This window comes from Dermacentor andersoni, chromosome 3 (genome assembly GCF_023375885.2).
Source record: "Dermacentor andersoni chromosome 3, qqDerAnde1_hic_scaffold, whole genome shotgun sequence".
NCBI classification, from domain to species: Eukaryota; Metazoa; Arthropoda; class Arachnida; order Ixodida; family Ixodidae; genus Dermacentor; species Dermacentor andersoni.
The window spans coordinates 110,125,046-110,152,042 of NC_092816.1; the positions used below are offsets into that span (position 1 = coordinate 110,125,046).

The 26,997-nt window shown below is 43.8% G+C and overlaps 1 protein-coding gene and 1 long non-coding RNA gene across 3 annotated transcripts in view; both read right to left on the minus strand.

Moving 5' to 3' along the window:
- LOC126540300 (Na(+)/citrate cotransporter-like) overlaps positions 1–26,997 on the minus strand; it is a 165,581-nt gene that overhangs the window by 45,041 nt on the left and 93,543 nt on the right. The gene's annotated exons all lie outside the window — the stretch shown is intronic.
- On the minus strand, positions 1,432–16,831 carry LOC140216756 (uncharacterized). 2 transcript variants are annotated; one of them, XR_011893428.1, is made up of 4 exons: positions 16,347–16,831; positions 14,534–14,639; positions 11,960–12,029; positions 1,432–4,596 (listed from the first exon to the last, which is right to left on the minus strand). It is a non-coding gene; the product is annotated as an uncharacterized lncRNA (long non-coding RNA). The 2 variants fall into 2 exon arrangements; XR_011893429.1 differs by lacking the exon at positions 16,347–16,831 and adding an exon at positions 15,478–16,087.

A 26,997-nucleotide genomic window follows, 5' to 3' on the forward strand; every position in this document is an offset into this window, starting at 1 on the left:
ACCTTCTCACGCTTGCATCGTGGTTCTGTATTATCGGTTCGTAACAAAGCACCCTGAAGTCTTCGCCGTCTCTGCCGACCGCAGTGATCACCGGAGAGCATGCCTCGACGTGGGCAAAAGAGTAAGCAGGCTTGCATAATGGACGCGGAAATTACTCTCAGCCGAAGTCGGTTCGCGCGCAGTAGCTACAGATGACGGATCAGAGTGTGCTGCACAATCACCCCTGCTAGGGCCGAAGCTATAGAGGGCACCTCTGAGGGGCTAATGGCCTCAGTCACGGAGTCATTCTGGATTCGCTTTTGGCGATATCTATACTTTGCTGGCGGCCGTAGTTGTGATGTGCGTGATTAGGTGTTGCCTTACTCTGAAAAAAAATGTTGCTCGCCGCTCTGTCGGCATAGAACATAAATGCCGATGTATGGGGCGGGAGCACAAAATGCCAGGCACAGATTAGGAGTTCAAAATTGGCCCGAGCACTATACAGGCTCCACACTAATTCGCCCCCAACTATTTTTCGTTCTTTTCCTTCTAGTAATTCCTTCCGAAATTCATGCATTGATGCTTTTTAGGGGCAAAAGATTCGAATAAATGTTTAAAAGACGAGGTGAAGCACGACTTTGGGCCCCCCGAGAAGAACGAAGTTACTAAGACTGAAGGGGCGTGAGGTTCTGACCTAGTAAGTGAAACACTACACTGTAAACAAAAAAACACCCAGATGGGCGTTTTTTGCTTGTCCTCTAGCGCATTCCCTTTTGTACATCTTTTTGCTCCCATTGAAAGGGCGTACGATAAAACTCCCATTGACGTGGGCATTAATTGGGCACACAACGGGGGTACCGTATACGCCCACTTCACCCCCCCCCCCCCCTATTTGACTGGGAGGTACAATGGGAGTATTGTGAAGGAATTAAAGGCATTTTAGTTTAGGTGCGGCAAGCTCGTAGCGAAATGCATGGTGGCGCGGGTCACGCGCTTACGCAGTACCAGACGGAACACCGCAGGCCGAAATGTCGAACGCCGGCGATCAAGGCTCAAGGGAACTCGGCCGTCCGTGAGCTGCCACCCGAGCAGGCGTCGCACCTGCTCGGAGCGAACGCCGGCGTCCGACACCTTGGCCTGCGGTGTTCCGTCTGCTGCTGCATAGGCGCGGCGTACCGCCACGAAGCATTTCGCCGCGGGCTCGCCACACGTGGTCCAATCGACGGCACAGGGCCACCGCTGAATCGACCAAGTCACGCGCACACGTGGTCCAATGGCGAATGAACCCGTCACCGCACGTCTTCATTTTTTTTCCCTTTCGCTGATCACAGAGCCCCTCTTTGCAAAGCTTTTATACAGTCGTCCTAGCTTATCGGCAGTGCCTCCGAGGCCAGCAAACGCCTTCGAGAGCAGTTGCTACTTGCTGAAAGGAAAAATGCACGAGACACACACTGACAGTGAAGAAAATTTATTTTACACCAAATGTAAGAAATATAATATGTTCACATCCGGGCCCAAAAGAAAGCACATTTCTGCCCCAGTAAAACAATTGTCTGGATTTTAAAAAAGAGCACTGTACATTGTAAGCATGCCAGTTGCTAGTATTCTACATGCCCTAATACAATGAAATTAGTAAATGAAAGAAATGCTAAGAAATCTTATCTCGTTTCATACTGAACTGTAACTACAGAGCCATGTGTTTGAACTGTTACTTTGTACTGACGCTCCACACTTTTGCACAGACTATATATTGAGCTCGCTTGACTAAGAGTAAAACTTCATTTGGCCTAGTTGGCACATAATTCTGAACTTAAAACTTACAGCGCAAACACCTAAGACGAACCGCAAAAGGCAGATACGACACACGCTGGCACTAACTGACAACTTCTTTATTTCTTCGTCGTCGATGCATATATATGCCCTAGGCCACACAACTGCACAGGCGCACACATTACATTACAGAGATCTCCCAAATTATCACATATGCAAACGTAGGAACTCAAATTCAGATGGGTGCAGGGACAAAGCTATGTCACTGATGCAATTATCATTTTGCCTTTTTATGTCGTAGGCCTCTAAGGCAAGCCGCGCAAGCTCATTCATGCTTTTGCCAAGAATCGACCGTCCCATCAAGTCATGCCTCACAATTTTTGCAAGAGTTTATATGCGCAACAATGTGCACTCTTCTATCTACATTTTTGTTTACTTTTTGTGCATGTTCCCTGCGCGGTCCCTTAAACACATAAGGTCATCTATCAACTCAAGAAAATTGCTTGCAGGCATAGTGTTCCTAGCTATGCTCCCGCACCTGCGGAGAGGGCAGAGGAGGACGCCGAATTCGGCATGATGCTTCATACGTGTTGTGCGCGGTCGGCGTGGTTTATACAATTCACTCTCATGTGCTAAGACATAGCTTGGCTAGATAGGGCATTGCATCAATGAGCGACTCAGGGAACATGCGCAACAAGTAAACAAAAATGTAGATAGAGGAGCGCACCTTGGTGCGCATATAAACTCTTGCAACAATTGTGAGGCACAACTTGATGGGACGTCGATTCTTGGCAAAAGCAAGAATGAGCATGTGCGGCTTGCCTTAGAGGCTTACCACAAGAAAGGCAGGGCGATAATTGCATTAGTAAGATATCTTTGTCCCTGCATCCATCTGAATTTGACTTCCTACGCTTGCGTATGTGATAATTTGGCAGATCTCTGTAATGTAATCTGAGTGCCTGCGCGGTAGTGTGGCCTAGGGTTTATATTGCATCGACGACGAAGAAATAAAGAAGTTAGCACCAGTGTGTGTCGTATCTTCCTTTTGTGGTTCGTCTTAGGTGTTTGTGCTGTAAGCTTAAGTTGCTTGACTAAGCCATTCCTAATTAACAGTGGCTGGTATAATGAGGCCGATCAGTGGTATTTTGCATGGACTAGCACACAAATATGATAAATGTCAAAGTACTAAATTAAGAAATTGGGACTCATCACACAAACAAGCTACATAATTTAGTGCTGGATTTCTGAGCAAGCTATTAAAAATTATTGTATTTTATGAACCAGAACCCACCTTCTGATTATGACACATGCCATAGCGAGTAACCCGAATTAATTTGGACAACCTGGGGTTCTTTAACATGCACCTGTCTAAGTACACAGGTGCTTTTGCATTTCGCTCCCACTGAAATGCGGTTTTGTTTAAGACTACATTTACGAAAGTTCCAAACACGATCCCCCCTATATTTTTACAGTGGGTGCTCTTTAAATGGAGCCTCAAGGTGCCAGGGAAATTGGTTCCATTTACCAGGCATTATATTTCCTGAGAGACATTGCAGAGAGCCAACCAATTATCAGGATAGTGTCCTATTTAAGCGGCAGTTTCGAAGCGATTTTCGTTTATCGAGATTCCACTGTAGTCCATAATAGTGGATGAGTTGTGTTCTGCATGGACACATTAGCATGGCTACCATGTTTAGTTGAATATTGTGCAAGCAGCAACATTTCACTGTACCCAGTGCAATATATAAAGCCAGCAATGTAACATGTTGCAAATGCAGTCACGAACAAGTACCTTCCCTGATCATATCCAAAAGCAGCATCTTTATATGAAATTAGTCATGCTTTCTCCCGTTTAAGTGCCTTGTTTTCAGAAATCAAATCCTCCTTATCACATTGACCTCCAATTGTGTCATTCCCCGAGCTGAGGTCATTTGAGATTGCATTTAATTGCCCTTCAAATAGCATATTGGTCTTATTTAAAAAGAACATGGCATCACAGTGACCACCTAGACATAGAATTCGAGCTGCAACACAGTAGCAAACATTCTGAGGTAGAAGCCTAACTATTCTTTTGAATTTGGATGCATGCTCAAAACACTGCTACGCAATCGCAGACAGGGCTGATAGTGTAGCAACCAGGACAGATTTAACGGACATAAAGGAGCAAAATTGTGTGAGCTTCGAATTATTATTCTCTCTGAGGAACCATGCTGTCCAAATATAAAACGGGGATCAAAATAAAGTAATTGGATAGCACATCTGCATTTCATTAAGTAAATAAAATACTGTTCATGCTACCTTCCAAGGTGCACACTACATTCCCTTTCCTTGAATGTGAATTTGCTACCTTTCCATGGGTTGCCAAATGTATAGGTGTATTGTTGGTCAAGGGTGGTGGAATGGATATAGGTCTCAGGCTAGAGGAAATATTTAGAGAAGGAGACTTGCCAGGTTGAACAACGAATGTCTCAGGCTGGAGCCATTTGGTTCTCTTGCAAAGATGTTGCCTCCAGCTTGAGACTTCCTTTATTGGACAACTGTTGATGACTAATTTCGCCATCTTTTCATTTACCCTTGTCTTATTCAACCTATTGCTCCACGCAGCAGCTGCACTTTCTTTAAAAAATAAAGATATTAATGAGCTCAAAGGCTTTGTGCATGGCTGCATCCCCAAGTGCAAAAATTTGTTTGCAGAGTGAATGACAGAGTTGGTACGTTTCTTGAGAATTCAATAGGAAGAACCAAAAATTAAGCTAACAGACTGGTTATGACGACAAGTAAACATGAATTGATGTGGAGTGCCATTTCTTCATTTTGCACCAGGCTTGGGGCCAGCCAGACTTCTTCCTAAAATTGAGAAAATTTTTCTAATGAAATACATATTAAGAGTATTTCTTCATAATCTGAAAATTTAAAAACATGGTTATTTGGTTATTCATATTTAGTTGGGAACAGTGCGAAGGACACTGACGAAGTAAGGGCTTATGCAGTAATGCCACATAGTGCTGGCTGAGAACAGATTCAATTTTAGAACAGACAAACAGTTAAGTACTTTGGAATGCTTCCTAAAAGCCATAAAAAACCAAAGCAGGAAGCAGTTGTACAAAATAATGTATGTGCATGAAAAATGCATCTGATCATCGGTTCGCAGACATGTATGCCATTTGCTTGTCAGTTAACAAAACACGTGTTACACTGAAACATTTCTCCTACAATTTGGCAATTCTGTGGGCTTTCATTATTGCTCGGGTCAGTTGGTTTATGTTGTTACTGCTACTAGTGTACGGTGAAGTGTAATGTAGATGGGCAAGTACTACTGACAACTATGAACATTGGCAAATTTTGCTGCACCAGGATAACGCATGCATTGTCCCGCTGCAGCGAAACTTTCCAGTAAACATTCACAGTTGTCTGTAGCACTTTCCCATCTGTCTCGCCTCACACTGTTCCATCTATAGCGCTTCACCATACTGTAATATGCACCACCGACACAAAATTCTACCCTTCTGAAGTTCTTACTGCTACTTCGCACTCGTCACATTCAGGCCGCCAGGCGTACTGAGCCCAATGTAGTATAACTGCATTCCTGGCAGCTCCTGTCATGGACTTATTCTGGTGTAATGGCACCACAGAAGCAAACGAAGACAAAGACATGCAGGACACAAGTGCCTAACCTCAACTCTCGCTTTAATAAGAAAACAGACATCATATACATCACATAGTGACAGGAAGTGATGTCATTAATTCAAAAACAAGTTCTTTGTGCAATGTAGCTGAGAATGACTGATGCATTTGTCCTTTTCGTGCTAATCTGCCAAAGCTTAATTATCTTATGTACATCTGCTCATAATTTTTGGCTACAAGTTTTGATGAACACAGGAACGAACCAATCTATTTTGCAGTGCATCACTATGTGCGAATGAGAGTTATTCCACACAAACTTCATTAGCCGCAATCTCAAATTAATACAATGTGTGTATGCAATGCAAGCATGACTGGATGGGAATGGCTGACTGTACATAACCTCCGTTGCACAGTGCACCGCCTGCAAATTGTGCTGCACGCAACAAATTAATTTGTTTTCCTGGCTTGTCTTTTTTTTCTCATCAGAGCAAATCTCTCATCACATGTTTCATACAGAAAAAAAATTTTTGCCCGTAGAGACCAGCTACACAATCACCCATGAAAATTACAAATGCATACGAAACAACTGCAACCACTTTTTTACTTCATCTCATTCATTATATTCCATATTCATGCCTAATTTAGTTGCGCAAATCATTGTTTTCTCAGGCCCTTGTTAGGAGAGTTTTGTGCTGTAATAAAAGGCAGAAGCCAAAAAAAGGAAAAGGTTGGTTGTGGTTGAAGCACAATATGCATCTAATGAGCTAGGCCGCAAGCGTTGTGTAGTCTGCTGCCATCATAAGGCCGTGCCTACATTGGACAGATGGGATGCTATATTAATGCGAAATCAGGGAAATTGAGGGAGTATGAGTCATCCGTGTGAAACAATCCTCCATCACACAATGTTAAATACTGCAAAGAATGTGACTGCGGTCCTGTGTTCCACAAAACTTGCGTTGTAGCCAGGTATTACGACCTGACAACATGCAAGGTAATTGTGGCTTGCAACATTTAAAAAGTATGACGAATGTATCAGTGATCCATTAGTTGCACTGCATAAAGAATTTCTTTTAACAGATATCATCACATCATGTCTCCACCTGTTATTAAATATTGCCTGTTTCCTTATTTTAAAGCTTGAAGTGAGATCCGGTGCTTGTGTCATGTGCGTACATATCTTTGTTTACTTTTTGTGGTGTCATTACACCAGAATTTATATAACCAAATGGCCACACACTGCTTTTGTCACGTTATAGTGGTGCTTGCAAAGCCTCCCAAACAGCAGCCTATTTGGTCAAAACATGCTTTTGTACATATGCTCTTCCAAATAGAAAAGCTATCAAGAAGGTAACAAGAATCAAGAGCATTAAGTTAAATCCACTGCAATGCTTTACTTTTTTGCCTTTATTCCTTACACCTAAGTGGATAAGAAAGAGTGTGAATGTTACAGAAATGCACTAAATAAGTTGTTGAAATTATGCAAAAATGTTAACGCAACTAAGCATAGATTTATGTGCAATAATAGACACCAGTCTCAATTTCTTTCCTTCTGACATAAACATAGTATATCTTATTCCTTTGGCATGAAGGAAAGCATATGTAGACCAGACAAGCTTATATTTGAATGAGAGCCTTCACGATTAAGCACCACTATAATGTGACCATAAGAGTACATACACTGTAAACAGTGCAGATGACAGCCCAAATTTCATAAGTGCAACATGTTAGCGAAAGCAGCAACCATTAACCCAGAAACTAATCAAATCCCACAAAATAACAACAAGAAAAAAAAAGATTAATGTGTCAGCGCAGCACCTGTTCTCTGAAGTTACAGAAAAGTGTTATGCTTGTTAACAAACCTGAAACCACAGCACATTTGTATCTGACCACCCCCTGCCTCTTTATGTGCTTTCGTGCCTCTGACAAGGCATTACTGGATATTTATTTGCTTGTCTGTTGCAAAAACACATCAATTATTAGTCAGTGCACAGTGCACCATGCCATTTATCTATGTGGACTCACTTTGTGCCCTTAGCACTGCTCTCACCTATTCAGAACTAAGGATTGCAAAAAGACTTGTTCCACTTAAATCTACATGCCTTAATATGTGGGTTCTGCAGTTGAAATAGGGTAATTATAAGTAAAATGCATGACATGTTCTGATGAACTTTGTTTTCATAATCTAATTGTTTATTTGGGCACATAACCAGTCAGATCATTTGTACTAAAACAAGAAAACAAATTCAACACACTAGTTTATACTGGTTGGTGCTCTATTGAGTTTAGTACACACATTGAACAAACGACAGGCAGTGAGAAATACCAACAACCACTAACTTCCACACGGCATTATTGGTCACATGTGCACGATATAGCTACAAAAACCCAAACGAAAGTAGACAAAGAAAAAAGTACATTTTAACAGAAAAAGAACAAGACAAAAAAACTTCTTTTGGCAGCTAAGTCACAATCAGGGTGTAAATGACAGCTATAGTTTGGCAAGCACACATGTAGTTACTTTGCTCAGTTCCTCGATATCCCAATTTCTTGTTTGACAGCAACACCAACGGGACATCTACGCATATCTATTGCACATGCCATTTTTGCTTGCTCCAAAATCCTTTCGTGGTTATTCATTTAGTACCTGCTTCGCCTGTACTGGCATTGCAGGGGGGGGTATACATTCTGTGTAATGTAACTTACATTCAAATCACGCACACAAAGCAGGGAGGGAATTATCTTTGAAAACTATGCAAACAATTGCAGGCTGAAAAACCTTGCAGTCCCTTTGGTCCAAGGAAAAAACAATGTGAGGCATCACCTATAAGTAAAGGAAATTAATAAACCTTTTTAGTGTAATCTCTTTCTTGTGAGGTATGATGATAGCCTGATATGAATTTCTCTATCTCTACATGTTTGGAACAGTATATGCTTGAAATAATCTTAACTGAAGAGATTTCCCAGTCTTTTAAATCCTGCCATTGCAGCTTACCCTTACTCTCAGTAATACAAAGCCTTTTAGTATGACTTCCTATTACAAATCTAACTGCCATATTTTGAACATTTTCAAGCAGACCAGCTGACTCAATATTATGGGGATTCTAGCAAACATGTACTTATTTGATTAGTGAATGCACATAAGCAAAATACCGCTGTTCTTTGAGGTTTTCGGGAAGCCAACAAAATGTGTATGGGTGGACACACGACAGCTACTACACCGATAAGCATCGTGGCCAACCAAAATTAAGTTTATTCCTACATGGGTGGGCGCGGCAGAGTGTGAGCAGACAATGGTCGGCTTTTTCTGGAGTCATATACAAAGGAACTCCAACATAACGAATGCACTAAAATCAGCAATTTGGTTTGTTGTACTCAGATTCGACCGTTTAGTCAAATAAGTACATTTGCAAATGGATTGTTTTCCCACGGAAAGGGCCGCAGTCAGAAAACACAAATCTGAATGAGAAAAAAATTTTGAATTTGAGAGTCAGCGACCAAAGATACGGTTTCACGGTGTGTTAACGATACCTTCACATAGGTAGCATGAAGCAAACCCAGCCTTGCTTTCGCATCCACCCTGTCCTCTTTGATACTGCCACACACAGTGGAACGACACCATCATGAAAAGTGCTGGCAGTGGAGGTGAATGCTTTGTCTGTATCAAACTTCAATGCATCTCTGAAACTACAGATTATGCGACCCCGTGTACTAAACACGGGGGAAGACTGTGCACATAATACCACGGCATATCAGCACGTCTAGTCTTTCCACACGCAGCAGATCACCTCTAGAACAGGGTGTGCAGGCTGCAGATGTGCTCAGCTGCGCTCACAGCCATGGCGCTAGAAAAGAAGACGCACGGACTGGGCCCTTCTGAGGGCCCCCTTAAAAGCTCAGTTTGTCATTTTTTGTTTCTGTAATAGGCTAGTGATAAAAGTGAATTTGCTTCATGCCTATTAAGAAATGTTGTACACATGGTAGAAAAATTATGAAAGTAGAACATTTTATTACTTTTCACCCCTCTCAGTTGGAATATCGTACAAATGCATAAGCAGCCATTTTTGCCTTGTTTCATCTAAGATGTTTTTTTCATGCTGAAAGAAAGGCATGCGTTTAAAAAATAAGCTTGGTTGCAACATGTAAAGGAATTATGTAATGTCACAAGGGTTCCTGAAATCAAAATATATTTGTGATTTCTTTGCGACTGGAACACTCAAAAGGAAAACAACCTTTTAAACAGACTAAAACAAAGCCACAGCACATGCACCCATACTAAGCCAGGGACTGTATCAAGCTGATATGAGAAGACTTTCAAGAAAGAATCTTTCCCGGTTTGGGAAAATTCTTAAAACAATGGTTAATACCTGGCCCCACGCCTTAAATCTAGAAGGAATAAAGTTCTTAAGCTACTCTGTGTTCTTTCTTGAACCCAACAAATGTGCCTAGAAAAATGGGTCAAGTCTACATCTTGCCGCATCTGTGGCAAGGTGTGAACAAAAAACTCGCTTTAGCTGGCTGCAGTGCTCCCTGCGATGAATATTCAGGCAGAAAATTGTTACCCCAGTGTGACTGTGCACCCAAGAAAACAAAATGTGGTAGACTACATCAATGCAAACGGAAAAATCTTTAGTCCATGCTTGCTGGCAACCTGTGTCTGTATTGGCCTCTAGGAGAATTGTGGCCCCCACATGCTGGAATATTTCCGTGGCATAGAAAACATTGTGTGATACCAGCTATCAAGTGCTACCATGAAGTAGCTACCAGCTATCAAGCTATCAAAAGAGCTATAGGCAATTTTGCTGCAATAACAGTACTGTTTTTATAGCATTCGTTGTGGGGAGTGCGGCTTGCCCCTTTTGCCGGAGTTCTTGCTGAACGGCGATTTATTATCAGTTTGTTATATGTGGAACTTGAACAGCTTATATTTTTGTCTCCTCGATCCACACTTCTGCTGCACTTTTGCCAGCATCTCTACACAGGGTGTCTTGACTGAGGTCATACCAAGTAAGCACGCTACAAGCCTTGTGTGCATCGTTTTCATGACTCTTTCGATGACCAAATTTCATTTTCAGTGACTTTATCAACTAAGTATCTAGCGGCAGCTTGAACATGGGTACTCATGAGAACTCGCACCAGGCTTGGTCAAATACGTCCAGCACTGCAGCACTGAGTAGTGAACCATGCTGTAAGAGTTGGCAACTAAATTGCCACCTTGTGATTGGAACTTTTCATCCTTACAATCAAGGCTTCAATTGCCCAGCCAGCGAGCTGCAGCAAAGGTGTGAACTATAGTCATCTGTTGTCACATTCTATGTCATAGCGATAGCAGGTGATCTCTCCAGTGGTGGCCCTCAAGGCCAACAGGCATCCCTTTCTATGCACGTGCTTGTGTAGGAATGGGGAGATGGTGCCAGTTTGTTCTTCAGCATTAACACTGTTCACGCTGTATCAGGAACACATTTTCTTACTCAGTGCAATAGCCCTTGAACCTACATAATTGCCAATGAGTCCTTTGTCGACCAGCCTTTCCTTTGCCATGTCATTTCCTTCTGCCTTGATGTCACAGCAACTTCAGCTATATGAAGCAATGATGGTGTTTGAGTACCCACACAGCCTTGCAGCTTTCCAACCTGAACATTGCTTCATTAAAAGCTGACATGATTTGGTCTCAGCAGACAGATCAGAGTTTAAAAGAAGCCTTAAACTTCTTTCAAAGTCATTCTAACCTTGTCAATAATCCCGTGCCTTTTGATGTGTTATTCAGCATTGTCCAAAGCAAGTCGGCTCTTAAAAATCAAAATAACAACTTTGTGAGGCCACCGACTAGGCTACCACTGTCTCTTCAGCCAGCCTGAAGTGTCTTGCAGCCATCAAAGCTGGAGTGCAAAAAAAACGACAAAGAAAAGTGTGGCAGACAAAATGCTCATGGAAATCCATATGTTTATGGACTGTTACACTGACTGAAAAAGATGGTGGCTTCCCAATACAGTCTTGATGTACGTAGCTGTTTCAGTCACGAATAAACAGCCAGTTGCGCAGTCCTGCACAAGCACAGTGTACAGATGCCCATGGATTAAAATTTGTTGTGTGTGCATGTGGTACAGTGTACCACATTTCATGTTCCTGAGGCTGCAGTACACTGGGAAGACTGGTTGCAACTTCAATAGTAGGCCCTTAGAGTATTGCAGCCCTTTGTTCATATTTTGCTGCAGATTGTATCAAATGCGAATGCAAATTGTTTTGCAGGACATGTCAGTTCAGTTCAAGCAATTAGACAGAGTAACCCAAGAAATAGTTCAAGCCTCGAAAAGGTCTTAATACAGTCCCTAGTTTAGTACAGGTTTTCGCCTGATGTTTTGGCTTCTTCTACGGTATAATGCTGTTGCTTGCTAGGTACTGGTGGTGTGATGTGCACACTCTCTTGTGTTGCTATAACGACAACTTGTAAAAAAGATTTTCCTTCCTAACAAACATTTGGATACAGTGCCTGTGAGCTCATCTTTTAACCTGTTTTTCATTTGATCTGTGCATTTACATTGAACGTAAACTAGAAAATATCAGTACTGAGAATCACAAAAGAACACACCTGTGTAACGATTCTGCCGAGATCGTGGGAGTGGTCCAGCCACAGGATGCAACGCAGGTAGAAAGGCCTCCTGAGTTAAAGCAAAATAACAATCGTTGTAAGATGCGAATAAAAAATTTTATTCTGTGAGGCTTTCGGCATGTATACTAATTACCACATTTGTATGTAAAATAGTTTTGCATAATAGCTGAGCAAGGTTAACGTCTCGCCCTGTGACTGTCAGCCAATGCTACTCATGGCAATAGTGGCAAATATGGCACATCCTTTCAAATGGAACTTTTGTGGGTTACATGAATTTAAAAGAACTTAGGTTTACATAATACATAACACCTGTGGTTAGAAGGATGTCTTGCATGCAGCACCAATGCCACAAGTGGCACTGCTTAACACTTCCAGGGCCAGACTTAGTACATAAACAATACAAATGTGCAACAATGTGAACAGGTGGTTAGCTGCTGCTATAACTCAAAGATTGCATGCATCATGTAGATGTGAATGCAGCTCTCATCAGGAGCGAGTTGCCCTTTAGTGCACTTCACTTCTCTTCCTCTTTTGTCTTCATTGCATGTTTGTGCCATATGGTAATAATGAACAAAAATTAAGCACTTCAGTTCCCATTCTTGTTTTACTACATGCTGTAAAGTCATCTAAGTGCGCTTAATACTCTTAAGAATGTACTTTAGCCATTTTGTCAATATTTTTCGCTTGGCTTCACTACACCTTAATGTAGTGCAAATTCTAGACAATGCTTACAAAAAAACCTACTCCACACAATAACACCTCCAATTAACAGTACACAGTCTATGGCTTCGAGATGTGTACATACATACTTTATACATGGTTACAATGAAAATATAAGTGGCTGTTCTAATACGCACACTCAGCATACTGCATAACAGTCACCTGGTTCCAAAATGGCTTTTTGTTATCACACATAGGACGGCCACAACTATAAATTTAATTCTGGCAGTAACTTAAACCACGGCCAAAACCTTCATAGTGCAATCAATGAAAATTTTCGAATTTAGAGCAGTTAGACATAAACAGGGCAAGTAGTTTTAAAGTGTTAAATAATGAACTGTTATGGAATATGGCGGTAGAAGGCCATGCGCCTGAAACATAGGTACTGTTTATCATATAAGCACATTCTTATATTTTTGCTTAGTTTCCTAGGGATTGCATCAAACAGTTTGCTTGTGTAAATTTTGCTACATGGCTGTATCGTATTAGCCCTTATCTTTTCACATTTGGCTTACTGCAGCTTTATGCACATGCATAAAGCTACTACTGCTACCACTTTCTACACTACTACCTACTACCTACACTACTACCTTTAGCTGAAGGTCAAGCACTATGCTGTCCAACATACATGCATTTAACAACACCGAACAGTAGACAGAGAATGAGCAACTCTTTTAAAAAGTGCAGTTCTTTGGAGACACATTGATATATATCTGGAAAACAGATTTTTGTTAAAATTATAACTTAATATAATTGGTACTGAGCATAATGCATCTTGCAATAAACTTGCATTTACCGCACACCATTATACACACTGCGACCTCTGCAGCTTCTCCACAATCTGGCACAATGTGCTCAAGCTGCCTGTAAACCCTGGAAGGGGTTTATGATAGTTTAAGAAGCTTAGCAAACATGAGAAAGACCTAAAATGAAGGTCAGAGAAGCAAAGCAAATTTTTAACCATTCCTCTCTATGTTGCTATGAATGTCAAGGTTCCAGCAAATGATGTGTTTGAACTGTGTTTTTAATCGTGCAATACTAGAGAGCACATTTTTGCAATAATAATGTGACAGAGAAGAATGACAGAAACTAACTTAATGAATATTTTTCTAAACTTGCATGAGGTTTTCATCATTATGCTGATGCACACACCTGCATACCTCTACTGTGAAGTCTTGTTTCAGTTTATTTTATTGTCACATAGTAATTTACACCATACACTTGTCCTGAAATACATCACGTTGGGCTCCTTCAGTATTTTTTGCTTACTGGAAACACACATGCCTATACAGGGCAAGCACTCAATACATGCAAGACTGCCACGGGAATGGCCACTCGAGGTCGACTGTTAGTACAGCGCAAAAGACGAGGACTGAAGGAAGAACACAACACAGGCGCTGTCACACAGAAACATACTCAAGGCACTTTGCGAGATTCTCAGGCTTCTTTCATGCTCTAAAAACACATTATGTAGCACATATTGAGCCACAGATAGCTGTACTGGGAAATTTTCACGTTGCTCTACAATTTTATAATTGAGACTTTTTATCTAATTACATTTGAGAAGTTGATTAATTGATTAAGACTAATTAGGTAATTAGGCAAAATGCAGCAAATCCAAGTATTTCCAAGAGACAGGAAACAACATTACATAGGTTCTGTGCAGCTAGATGGCATATTCATATTTTTAAAAGTTTGCTAGAGTTACGTGGGATAACCTGCATACCTCCTATGGAACAGGTGTCACACCAATCACTCTAAGTAATGCCGCTAAACTAGCCATTGCGCTCAAAACATACAGGGTAAAAAAGCAAACTCTAGGTAAGAGCATACCAAGGCCTCTATTGCTGAAAAGGGAAACTGATGGGAGGCGCCCGATCTCCGGCCATGAAGCTGCTTCATCCTCACAGTTGGCAATGAAACGACCGCAGCCGCAGTCCTGAAATAAAAATGAAAAATTTGACACTACAGTGATCACACAGAACACAAAAAAGCTGGTCACAAGCTTATCTTGGAGAACATCTGCTGCTACATTAGGTTTTGTATATTCGTCAGCTTATTGTTAAACTAAGCTTGCCAATATTTCATATCTTAATGGCTTTGCTCTTTACAAACCAATACCTTTGCCCAACTCATGCACATATGCACTACTTAAGCTATGAGATGTTTACTGATCCCTTACAATGAATGGCTTCTAAGACAAATTATTTCACACAAAAGGATGCATAACTTATGAGTGTTACTGACATTGAATACCAAGGTAGTACCTTTTTTTATAGACAATCGCGGACTTGAAGCACATTTTTCTCACAGATACAGGTTACAGGTTGATCGGTCTGCCTTTTTTTTTTTTCACCAGCAACAGAAATCTTGTTATTAATACTCGTGCAATATAGGATGACGCTGTGATGTGTGATATGATCCTGAGTTGAAAAGCGCAACTTCTTTGTGTTTATTTGGCACCTAGAATTCAATACTAAATATCTGTACCCAATAGGCAATGGCACAGCAGCAAAGTAATTAAACATTAAACAAGTTCAGGTATCCAGAGCACAGCGCCAGCTGTTGAATAACAACATTGCACAAGCATCGACTATATAGATATAACGTAGTAAGTGCACCGCAGGCGTAGTGGCGGCCTCAGAAAAGAACACAGGCATGGAGCGACGCGCCCGTATGACCTATCACCGGCAATGCTATCGCGTAAATTGATATATCTCGTCACGGCACGGGCACCGTTTTCTGCCGGCCGAGGTGCCGGCGCCACTGGTACTCACCTGCTCCGGCCGCCGAGGTTCAAGTGACGGCGTATCCAGTAATCTGAACCCAAGCAGGACACATGTTACCGCCAAGCAGTACGCTAACAATAAAGAGGTTCTTATACTCTGACCGGCAGCTCATGCGGCGTCGACCCGTAGTGCCGTTGGAAGCTCACCACACGCTTTTAATACCACAAACGCGCCGCCGACATTTCACGCCCGTAGATCAAAGTCGACGGGCGCAGGCTCTACATGCTACGTGCCGCAGTCGCGCACTGTCTGCACAATCAACGACGTGGGCGCGAAGAGACACAGACGATAGAAAGGAGCGTACTGGCAAATCTGCACAATGCGCGCTAAGTGGGCGACCTACTGCACACAATCGCACGAGCTAGGGGATTGGCGCCACGTACGCGCCAGCTAGCAGATACCGCGCACAAAGAAGCGCCGCCGGTTCTCGCTCAAATGATCGCTGTACAAACACTCACACACGCGCACCGCAGTAAGCCCTTAACGAGCCGCCACATTTTCAGGCCGCGGTTAGGCGGCGAAGCTTAGCTCACCTCGCACTGCACGTAACTATTATGGTAGTGGCTTGCGCTTCGGGGATCATGTCGAATGCTCACATCCGCCCAATTAATGACGCGGCAAAGTCCCTCATTATATAAAATCCTCATTTTTAAGTACACTCGCTTGACTCTGAGCACTCAAGTCGCCTCGATTACGACAAAGCTCGAAGAAACACAGTGATCGTGCAAAATGGTTCTGGACGGTCAACTGTCGCGCCATGTTGTATCGAGACCTTCAACAAGTCATATCAGCGCGTCTCCTCACTTAGAACACATGCACACTCATAGAACATGTAATAATCGTTCAAAGTCACTTACCGTGGAGTCTTGGGGGTTCAAAGCAGTGAGAAACATCAACCACGGTAGAAGAATGTGCCGTCGCTGGTCGAATTGCCGTCGCTGAAAGCTGCTTCAACGCGCGCGCGCGCGCTCCGAAGGCTGGTGTTCCTCCGCGCGTAGTTCCGACTTCGGCGTCCTCTGCAGCACCAAGGCGCGGCTACTCCGAACAGAAAAACAGCGCCGACACACATTGCGCGGGATATTTCGAATCTGACTGCAGAAATAATCCTACTGAAATTGTCGCTGCGGCTGACTGCCTTGTTGGTCATGGCTGAGTTATTCTTTTCTCTGTTTGGCTCGTCTCAATTTCCCCTACGCCACCGTTATTCCTTGAAAACCCCCATTTTACAACCGCAATGCCCCTTCAAATGGGGTCGGGGGTATAATAATGGTTCTAGCTTATTTTACTTCTTCTCGTGGGCGTACTCATTTTAAGCTAGGGGGGAAAAATGGCATATCAACTGTTAAAACGCCCATATGGGCTCATTTGTGTTTACAGTGTAGATTACCTATAACTATTCGCTTCCGTACCTGCAGTGACAAGTCTCGTCGGCCGGGCCACGTAACCGGCCGGCCGGCGAGACAGGGTGCCGGAACTGGTGTTGCACAGTGGCACAAACGCATCCACAGCAAAATCACTCGGATTGGACTATAAATTTTCAAGCAAGCACTTCCATGGCCAAAGAGAGCGGGCGCCCTCAGTTTTATTTTCTAAAAAGCCACATCGAGTGCATCAGGCAACGCTGAATGCAATCCCCGGCATAAATGTATGGGAGTGTAAACAAATACAGCGCAGCTGTAAACAGTGACGTTTGACTTCGCGAACGTGGGTGACGCGCAAGCGTGTGGGTGCTATTACGCACACGACGCTATCGGCTCTCGGTGCGCCTAAATGCATAGAGTTTCATACAGTAATCGCTAGACGAAACTCTGGCGCTAGTGTCTACGGGCCGGAGCTGCAATGGAAGCGGTTGACCCATCATGGGAATTATAGGAATTACGCGGATTTGCCTAAGCTTCGTCCTTATGGCTTGAAACGGCTTCGTGGCTTTGTAAACTCGTCATTTTCAGCAATGTACTGCGTATTACATAAATAAATATACATTATTAAAGTTATCCTACGGCAGGATTCGAACATAGGACCTCTATAGCACAGAATGCCGATACTGAGGCCATTACACCACGGACGCAGGCATCGACAAGCGATGTGAAACGCCTTTATGAATTTATTGCGGTACACACGTACACTCGCTGCTCTTCGGAGTCCTCATTATACGTGGCCCTACCCGTAGCGCTATCACAACCCAAATGCAATGCCTCACTTATACGTTATATACGTAATGCAGCGACGTCAAGTCCTGTGCTAAAAAGTGTGCTGTCATGAACCTCCACTTTAGTTTGCAGTTTATATGGGTATTGACGTCAAGTTGCAAGTGGATGTCATTATCAGACATTGTGTGCGTCCTATTGTTAACGATCACCGTATCATCCATCATGTTGACACGAGGAGTGTTTTATGCTTGGTTTTCTTTATAAAAACGACCAATGTGACACGCACTGTATGCGGGATTCCAAACGATTTGCACACTTTTTCGCTTCATTTTTAACCTACGATTCCACTGCCTCCGGGATCGGCTCACGAAATAGGTTATTACCCGCGCACATTACAAATGCTTGCGGGGGGGGGGGGGGGGGGTGCAGCAATGGTATGCAGCTTCGCTGTAATAGTGAACTGTCAGATCTATCGGAGGGCCCTTCTAGCGTAATATGAGCCTGTTGTACCACATCTGGTTGTACCTTCTCCGTGAGCTTAAAGGGACCCAGACGACTGGCAAACACAAGTCGAGCGCTTATACTATCAACTGAAAGAATGAGAAAGGTACGCATGTGCATTGGACACTACGAGATGCGAGCCGGTTCAAAGTCTAGCTAGATTAGTTATGCTGGCACCTGACAGTAAGGTGCTTGTCTTGTGCTCTTCAGTCGACTCTTTCCCTTTGTGCTTTCCTAACAATTAATCCACAACTAGCCCATTTATCCATTTTGTTGCATTAACGTGCTCGGTAAGGAAACTGCTTCTAGCCGATCGTTTCTCTTTACGTAAAGGGTCGCTTTCGCAGGTGAAACTCGTTCAATTACAACGTTTCCATAGAACGAGAGAAGGCTGCATGTGCGATACGTGCTCTTCTTGTGTGAATTCTTTCTTCAGCCGCCACGAGGTGGCGTACAGGCTATGGCGTTGAGCTGCTATGCCTGAGGATGCAGTATGAACTCCGGTCCGCATTGGGTGCGTGTTAAAGAACTGGTCCCACCAGGTGAAAATTGATCCGGAGTCCCCCATTACGGCGTGTCCCGTAATCATATCGCGGTTTTGCCTCGTAAAACCCCAGAATTTAGAAAATAAACGTTGTTTCTGTCTCTTCGTCGCTAGCTTGCCGTGCCCTGGTCATGAATAACAATCCCATTCGAGAATGAGCTCACAGATGCGCGCTCTTTGCCTACTTTAATACCAAGTGCTACCTGGTTGCGAGCCAGCTTGATTGTTAAAAGGGCAAGAAATGCAGCCTCTGTAAAGCAGCACACGTCTTCGATTGTGCATCGAGCATAGGGGTCTGGATGATAGTAGATTCCGTAGTTTCTGTTGCCCTAGTGTGCAAGTTCTACTTCGTAGTTAAACTTGAACCAGCTTCAGTAATGTAGCAAAGCTGTGGTTCCTTACTAAAACAAGTAAAGCAAACTCCGTGATTGTTCAGCTAACACAGGAATGATAGCGCATGAGTTTGTCTGATCTTCGTGCCTAATGCTTCCGATATTCTTGTGGATTTATTTAGCCCGTTCTTTTTCTCTGGCTTTATGGGCCTACATTTTGAAGTGATTGTATTTTTTTAAACAGAGGAGGTGATAAGACTCGTCACACCAGCATAAACTTTGCGAATGCTTGCAGTTACAACGCAATATCCAGTCGGAAGTGTGCAATTTGCAAGGCAACAAATCGACTCAAAGCCAGAAGCACAAAGTTTAGGCAAGTATATGTGTTAACAATATACCCTTGTGTATTGCAGAAACTCTATTGTGTAAAGTACAAGCATCGACGACTTGGCTTGACTAATAGCTTAAACCACAATGTGACTGCCTTCCTAATTGTTCTCGCCTCACTTCACGCTTTCTTTTCTTTTCGTAAAGAAAGCCCACCAAGTACGCTACGAAAGAAAAAAATGCACCTGATGTAGTTTCTGAGCAAAATTTGTCGCTAGCTATGTATACGTTTCACCGACTCCAAGTTGCCTGGTTATGTCAAGAATCAATGCGATGTTCGTGCAATCGCATGACAAAGCCAACTATTGACAGAACCACCATCGCATTACAAAGTTTTGGCACAACAGCGCAAGCAAAAATAAAGAGAAAAATCACCATCGCGCGTCTCACCCACGAGACGCGCGCTCCAGACCAGTCGCGACAGAGCACGAGTCATCAAAGTTTTGTCCGAATCCTGCAATTTTTTATATTTTCACCTCTGACAGGCCATGGTAGCATTTTTTTTCGTATGATAAACATCGGCGAAGCTTTACGGTAATCTTCTTGCTACTACAGTCATACGAGTGAGGTCGGTGTCGGCCTTAGGTCCCCTACTTCCGATACGTGCTGCAAGGAGACAGAGTTCAACTTTTCGTTCTTTTTCTTTCTTTTCTTTTGTTAGCCGAATCAACGCACGCAACGAAAATGCGGTCTTCTACCGCGCTATCGTCCGGCGACCGATCGACGCAGCCGACAAGCACCATTCGCTCTTCGAGTACTGCCGTCACTTCGCAATTGGACACTCCGAATTCAGGCGAGTGAAATTCCGCGACCAGTGCTGTAAACGTTGCCTCAGAGCTCCCCGACGAACACTTGGGAGTGTTGAGGCCTGAGCAAAACCGAACCACTTCGTTTGAACGGTAGCACCCGTAGGACACACTCACAGGGCACCCGTTGGCACGCGCGGTCAAACCACAAACACGAGCGCACAGAATAGATAAGCCCGCACGCGCAAATCACACACATTCAGGCAATCAACGCGCACACGAACGCTGCACAGTAGTAATAACGCGAATAATGGGCTCGCACTTTCTAGCTTATCTTTGCCTCATTGAACTGTCTAACCGAGGCCCCTCCTTACCGCCCTTCTCCGCCGCAGAACTGATCACTCACGACGTTGGCCCATCTCTCTACTTCCCTCCCCTTCGCCCCTAAGAACACGCACCCTTTTCTCATGGCGTGTTTACTCGCCTACCCTGCCTACAATCGCACCTCCGATTACCACGAAACGGTTGAGTCCGCAAAATTTATGCTGCGCGAGAAGAGAAGGCAGGACATGAACGGAAACATAGACGCATACACAAAGCGCAGATTTCCAAATTGTTTTAGTTTGTGAAGGCAGGGGATTTTATAGGGTTCTTCAGAATAGCAAAACAAGGAACAATCGCCGAAAGGGCCAAATATTTCCTTTAAAATAAAGTACACAACGTACACATGCCCAAAAAGGGTCAATAAACTGGCGCATGCAAGCGCTTGAGATGCTTGGCACGCTAGGCGCGAAAGCTCCCGCTTCTTTGAGTTGATGAAGAAAGCAGTTACGGGGCGCGTCCGTCATCAAAATTCGCGGTAACTGTATACTGGCACTTTACGGCGCTGTGGAGTGAATCTACAAGGTCACCTTGAATACGGTGAAGTGCAATATACAGGACCAAAGAAACAGGTGGCAGAAGGTCGTTGCCCCGTGTGTCTCGTGCTGTTCTCCTTTTCCTTGATGCAAAAGCATCAAATATTCCATTGAGTGAAAAAACCGGCTTCTGTCGTCTGTACCACCGAAACGGCACCTAAGTTATCGTTGACTGCGACGCCACACCACGAACGCGCCTCGATGGAGCAGAGCGAGGAAGCGAAACAGCTGCTGCCGTGATAGCGTGCCAGGCCAGGCTTTGCGTGAGGGGAGAGGGAATCACCGCGACGCCACGTCACCCTCACTTTCGCTCTCGGAAGCCTGCGCGCGGTCTGTATGTCTTCCTGACGTCGGTGGCATGCAGTGTTGCCACCGAAGGCCGCGCCTGCTGCTGCTTGCTGTCTCGGGCAGCATGTAGCGTTATGGTACATTACCCGCAGCGTAACGCTCGGAAGTACCGTACAGCGGCGTTCAATACGACGATAATGATTTGGCATTCCCAACTAATATGAAGTGCTTAAGTGTCGTCCGATTTTCTTGTCCTACAAGGTCGAAAATATCGTGTCTTGTAATTGAATACGTTTTCATTATTGAATAATAGTGTCAAGTAGTACTGACTCTGAATAATACAGCGGTAAACGTGTGAATGACGAAACTAAGTTGTATTGGGCGAACTTGTTCCCGCAAAAGCAGGTTACACGCAAAGCTCAGGCATAACCGCGAACACGGCTGGCGATCGTCGAAATTTGATCTGAGGGGCGAGTGCGTCGGCTTTTATACATGAGTCATCGAAGGTTCCAGAATAATCGCTGGTGCCCGCGTGTCCTCCAGAAAGTACTACACAATTCGCGTCGCGCATACATGCGATCAGATTACACAATGTTCGGTGACAATAGACAGCGGATCGAACCACTGACACTATTCGAGAAACTTCCGATTCATGCAGGCGCGTCCTGCGCTGACGGATAACATCTGTTAGACGGTGAAACGCGGTCACCCAATAAAGATAAACAAGTACACGTGTCAGCAGTATCGCTTTCTCACTGTGCTGTGGCGCGTTTCTACGAGGTTGAGCACGTCGTCTGTTCCTAAACAGACGCACGCGCTGTGACGCTGCGCACGCTCCGCGCCAACCCGACGTCGCGTCGCGCCCGATGAAGCAAGAGGGCACGCACCCAAACGATGCAATAGTTGCGGTGCGTCGACGCGCGTTTTGTCGCGGTGGCGCAGCGTTGCTAAGTTGCCATTTTCAAGGTAGCCTAGCCTTCGCTCAGCGACTACGGTAATCATTGTGTTGAAGATGCCAATAAAACACAATATGTTGCAATTTCAAACGCGCTTCTTTATTTTTAAAATGTATTACAGGACTCCTAATGGTACAATCAGCACAAATGCAACTTAATACGCATCTTCTGAACATGGGTGAAACCTGCAACAAGCATCGGTGAAGAGGCACTTAATGCAGCCGCTGCGGCTGAAGACTTCAGCCTTAGCTGTGCTTCAGCGCTGCCATGATCGACCACAAAACACGCGTGGCACGCCGGTCACTAAGCACGCAGCTTGCACGCCGCGTGAAAAGTGGTTCTGTAGGTAACGTTGGCTCGCCATGGTCACATGGCGCGCGTCGCTCGACTGTCGGGGATGGCAGCTTCCAACGCGAGCATAACTATCAGGCAGTGCTGGCAGCGCTATGTCTCAACGCCGCCACGCGTCAACACGCGAGGCGGCCTCCACGGCTGACGCCGTATGTGCCTGGACGCGCGGCGGCGCGTACAAAATCGTCCCAACGCGTACGTGTGGTTGGGGTTCTATATTTTTTCGCCAGCGTTGGAAGACGCTCGCCGGCGTCCGCCGATCAGAGGTCGCTGCATGGCACGCCCAGCTACCACGTGTCCGGCAATGGCCGCCGATGCGAAAACCCGATCGAGAAGCACGATAATGATGCTTAAATTTTCGTGGGGCGGCGGTGTGGACGCGACCGACGGCCGAGAGCCATTTTACCGAGACATTATTTACTGCCTAGTGGTAACGACGCCGAAATGCTTCCCTCTGACCGTCGTTTCACCAGTCCGTGCGAACGGATATAGGCTGTTTCACATGCTGCGACTGCAACGACGAAAATCGGTGCTGTCGCACGCGTCGCAATGCGATTTTTAGAGGGCTCATTTCACATGATTGCGATTTCAACGATGCGACTGGTGCGACGCCCAGGGTTGCTTACTGCCAGGTTTCGTGGCACACGCTGCATAACTCCTTTATTGTAGTGAATAAAACGTTTAAACTACAATATTATTGACTTATCTTAATTAGAAGCAAATAATATGTACGTTTACTAATTTAAAAACGTTAGTTAAGATTTGTCTTGGGGTGCGCGACGGCGGTTTCTGTAGTTCAGTGCGACATCGCGCTCGAAAACAGCTGTTCGCAGGTGGTTCAGCGATTCTTTATTCTATGGTTCAGCGCTGTGTGTTGTCTTATGTACATTCTATGACCGTTTCGTTCTGCCTGCGCTACAACAATCTACAAGATGACCTATCGACAAGTTCATATAGCTACCCTCACAGCATATGCAGTATTCGGAATTCGGCTGCCACGAAATTGTCGTGTCAGCCCAACAAGATCCTCGCGCTACCCGTGCTCGGCGTCAGCTTCTGGAGAAATGATGCGTGTATATTGCCCGTCATTGCCCGCATATGTGGTGCCTGCTCCTAGCCATATTCTTACGCCAAACGCAACAAGAAGCACCAACCCGAACGCCCGCGTGTGCCCCTGAACGAAGCCTCAAACGATCTGTGTGATTACGACGTGCAATTAAAATTGTGTTGTGAAATTCAACCTTAGCGCTAGCCTGGTTCGTCCATCGCCGTGCTTGCGGTGCGAATATATATATAAGGGAGCCCTCTCTAAATATTTCTAAAGGCGCAAAAGCCGACGCATCAAATGTTTCGAGCAGTTACTGTCACTTTTGTAGAAACCTGTACGTTGTAACATAGCATTCTAAATGACACGCTTCTCGTCCACTTTGTTGTCCCGTCTCTCGCACTGGTAGTATACTCGGAACTTCTAACAAGAAGACCATATCAATACGCGCTATTCATAATGCAGGATCGTAGGCCCACGGCAGGCACACTTGCCGTAGAATTTTTCAGCTTTCTGCTCAGCCTCGCACGCCGCTCACGGTTAGCCTGTTTTGTGAAAATAAATATTATTATTATATTATTAATGTTATTAGATATTATAGTTTCTTCACTGTAATTTATAGCAATCATCCATATTTCTTATGCTATTCATGCATTTAACCTGTATTAGATCAACATTGTTACGACATGCTTATGGGAGTCATTTCAAACTAGATTGCTCAGCCAGAGAAAGTACAAATGCAAGCCTCAATGTTTATTCCAATTTGGTATTCCTAAACAGATTATATTGGCAGAATTTTATGCCTGCTTGCATTTCCTGCAATTCAATGTTCAGAGCTGGAAAAACTGATTCCTTTTCTTGCTGTCGAAAGGCTGCTTCAGTGTCGATAGCAAGCTATAATTATTCATTTCGAAAGTGTGAAGCAATGACTATATGTCTAAGCTTATCAATGCGTTTTTGTTCCACGAACAAAATGAATGAATGACGTGCTTATGTACTTATTTATTTATATACCTCGCAGGCTGCAAGGTTGGAGTATTATGCAAAGGGGAATAAAAAAGTTGTTACAAAAGGAAGAAGGGCACAACATTAAGAAAAGAACCAGCAAAAAAAGCAGTACCAATACATTGCACCAGCTAGCCCAACATGTTTTACTGGCACAACATTATACAGTACTTAACAAACAATAACAGAAAAAGTTACTGCCCATGCACCCTGTAGAGACGGTAAACCAGCGAAGCTGAAATGTGCTGCCCCGGTGTTTATCACTGGGTTAATTCCAATGGTTTATTCAAGTCTCTCTATATTATTGGTTATGTCTGTTTCTTAATGAGGTTATGCACATGTTTGGCTTGGGTTTATCACATTGTTTATTTAGAATTCCACACATCGCACTTTGCAAGATCACCATCATGGAAAGTGCAATGAGTGGTTCATTGTGGTAATCCAGCGGGTCCATCAAAGTCTTTCTGAATTATGTTACGCACTTGTGTTTTGTAATGCGTTAATCATAATGTTTATGACTCAGTTATGCACTGTAGTTAAGAAGTGACACTTCGGGGCTTCACATTTCATTTAATTAAATACAGGGACACACTTTCGAGCCTATTGGGAAGTCAGAGAGACTGCTGCACGCGCGCTCTGCTGCTAGAGAGAAACGACGTCACTATCGGTCTAGCCAATGGCCCACCACACCTTTGCTGTGAGATAATAATGACATCATGATCTTGTCTTAACCCCATCCCCCTCTGTGTCCCTTCCCTGCAATAATACGCAGATAAATGTATGCTTGAAATGCATAAGCATTTCTATGTCTACCCAACAAGAAATGTCTCCGTCCATCATGCAAGACGAATGCAATGGCTCACACCCCCTTAAACAATGGCTCATACCCCTACACTAGGGTTTTTGGGATCGGACCATGAGTGTTTCACCTAGGCATATACAGCTTCATTGTAAAAAGAATGAACGCCTTTCTGCTAGAGACCAAGACAATCATAAGGTGTATTAACAAATGAAAGTTTATTGAACATGCCGAGTAAATGCTGTTCGACAAGCAATAAATCGAATTTACACAAAAAGCAGAAGCGTGATCTGATGTGTGTCCATACAGATCCCAACAGGAAACGCATCCATCTCTGAAAGTGTAACAGCGGCCATGCTGACACAAGATTCTCCCAGTGCATTTGCATCTACAGCATCCATAATTTCTCTAGGCAGCCGATCTCCACAGAATGCTAGCTTCTTCCTCTACAATGCACTCTCCACATCTGAGCGTGCATTGTAGAGGAAGAAGCTAGCATTCTGTGCAGATCAGCTGCCTAGAGAAATAACGGAAGCTGCAAATCTAAAAATGCTGGGTTAATCTTGTCAGCACGGCCTCCGTTAGAAATGGATGCATTTCCTGTCAGGAAACGCATATGAATTTTTGCTTCTCCTTTTTGTGTATGTTCAGTCTATTGCTTGTCAGCGAGCATTTACTCGGTGCATACATTAAACATTTGGTTGTTAGATCATCTCGGTTTTCTTGTTTGTCCTATGTGTTCTCTGGTGCCATTTGCAGCCAGGCTATTCATTTTTTTTTTAGACTGCAACAAGTCACTTTAATGGCCCTCATGATACCTTATAAAATCTTTTATTTGGCCAATGTAGCAAGAATGTACAGTGTGAAGCAGTAAGAACAGGGTATGCTAACTTCTAATTAAAAGGTTTATTGTGAAAATGCAGTGATCTATTAAGGTTACCACAAAGTAGTACAGCAATAAAACCTGATAAAGACTAGTGCTTGATGAAACCAAACATAAAAGCAGGAAAGGGAGAAAGTACATATAGATATACAAGTCCAGGGGAAAAAAAAACATTGTGATCACCAAGTGTGCATGTGGCTACCTTCAGGAAACTCATTTTTTTCCCAATGGCATGGAACTGGAAGAATGTGCTTGCATAAGCAAGCTGTCAGTCTGTCTATTGGAATAACAACAGTGTTTCTTGAAAGGTGCCGGCATGCAGGATTGGCAATTGTAATGATTTTTTCCTGCACTTGGAATTTTTCTCTATTTTCTTTCTGTAGCATTTTTATTTATGTTTGGCTGCATCAAGCACCAATTTTTATCTATCCTTCAAAGATGTCTTTCTTTTTCTGGGGAAAACTCGGGAAAGGCAGGAGATGGAAATTCAAGACGATGAGCAACATGAGAACAACGTGAAAGTAGGAGCCAACGTTTCCACACGTGGACCTTGAAGAAGACAAGTCCACTTGTCGAAACGTTGGCTCCTGTTTTAACCTTATTC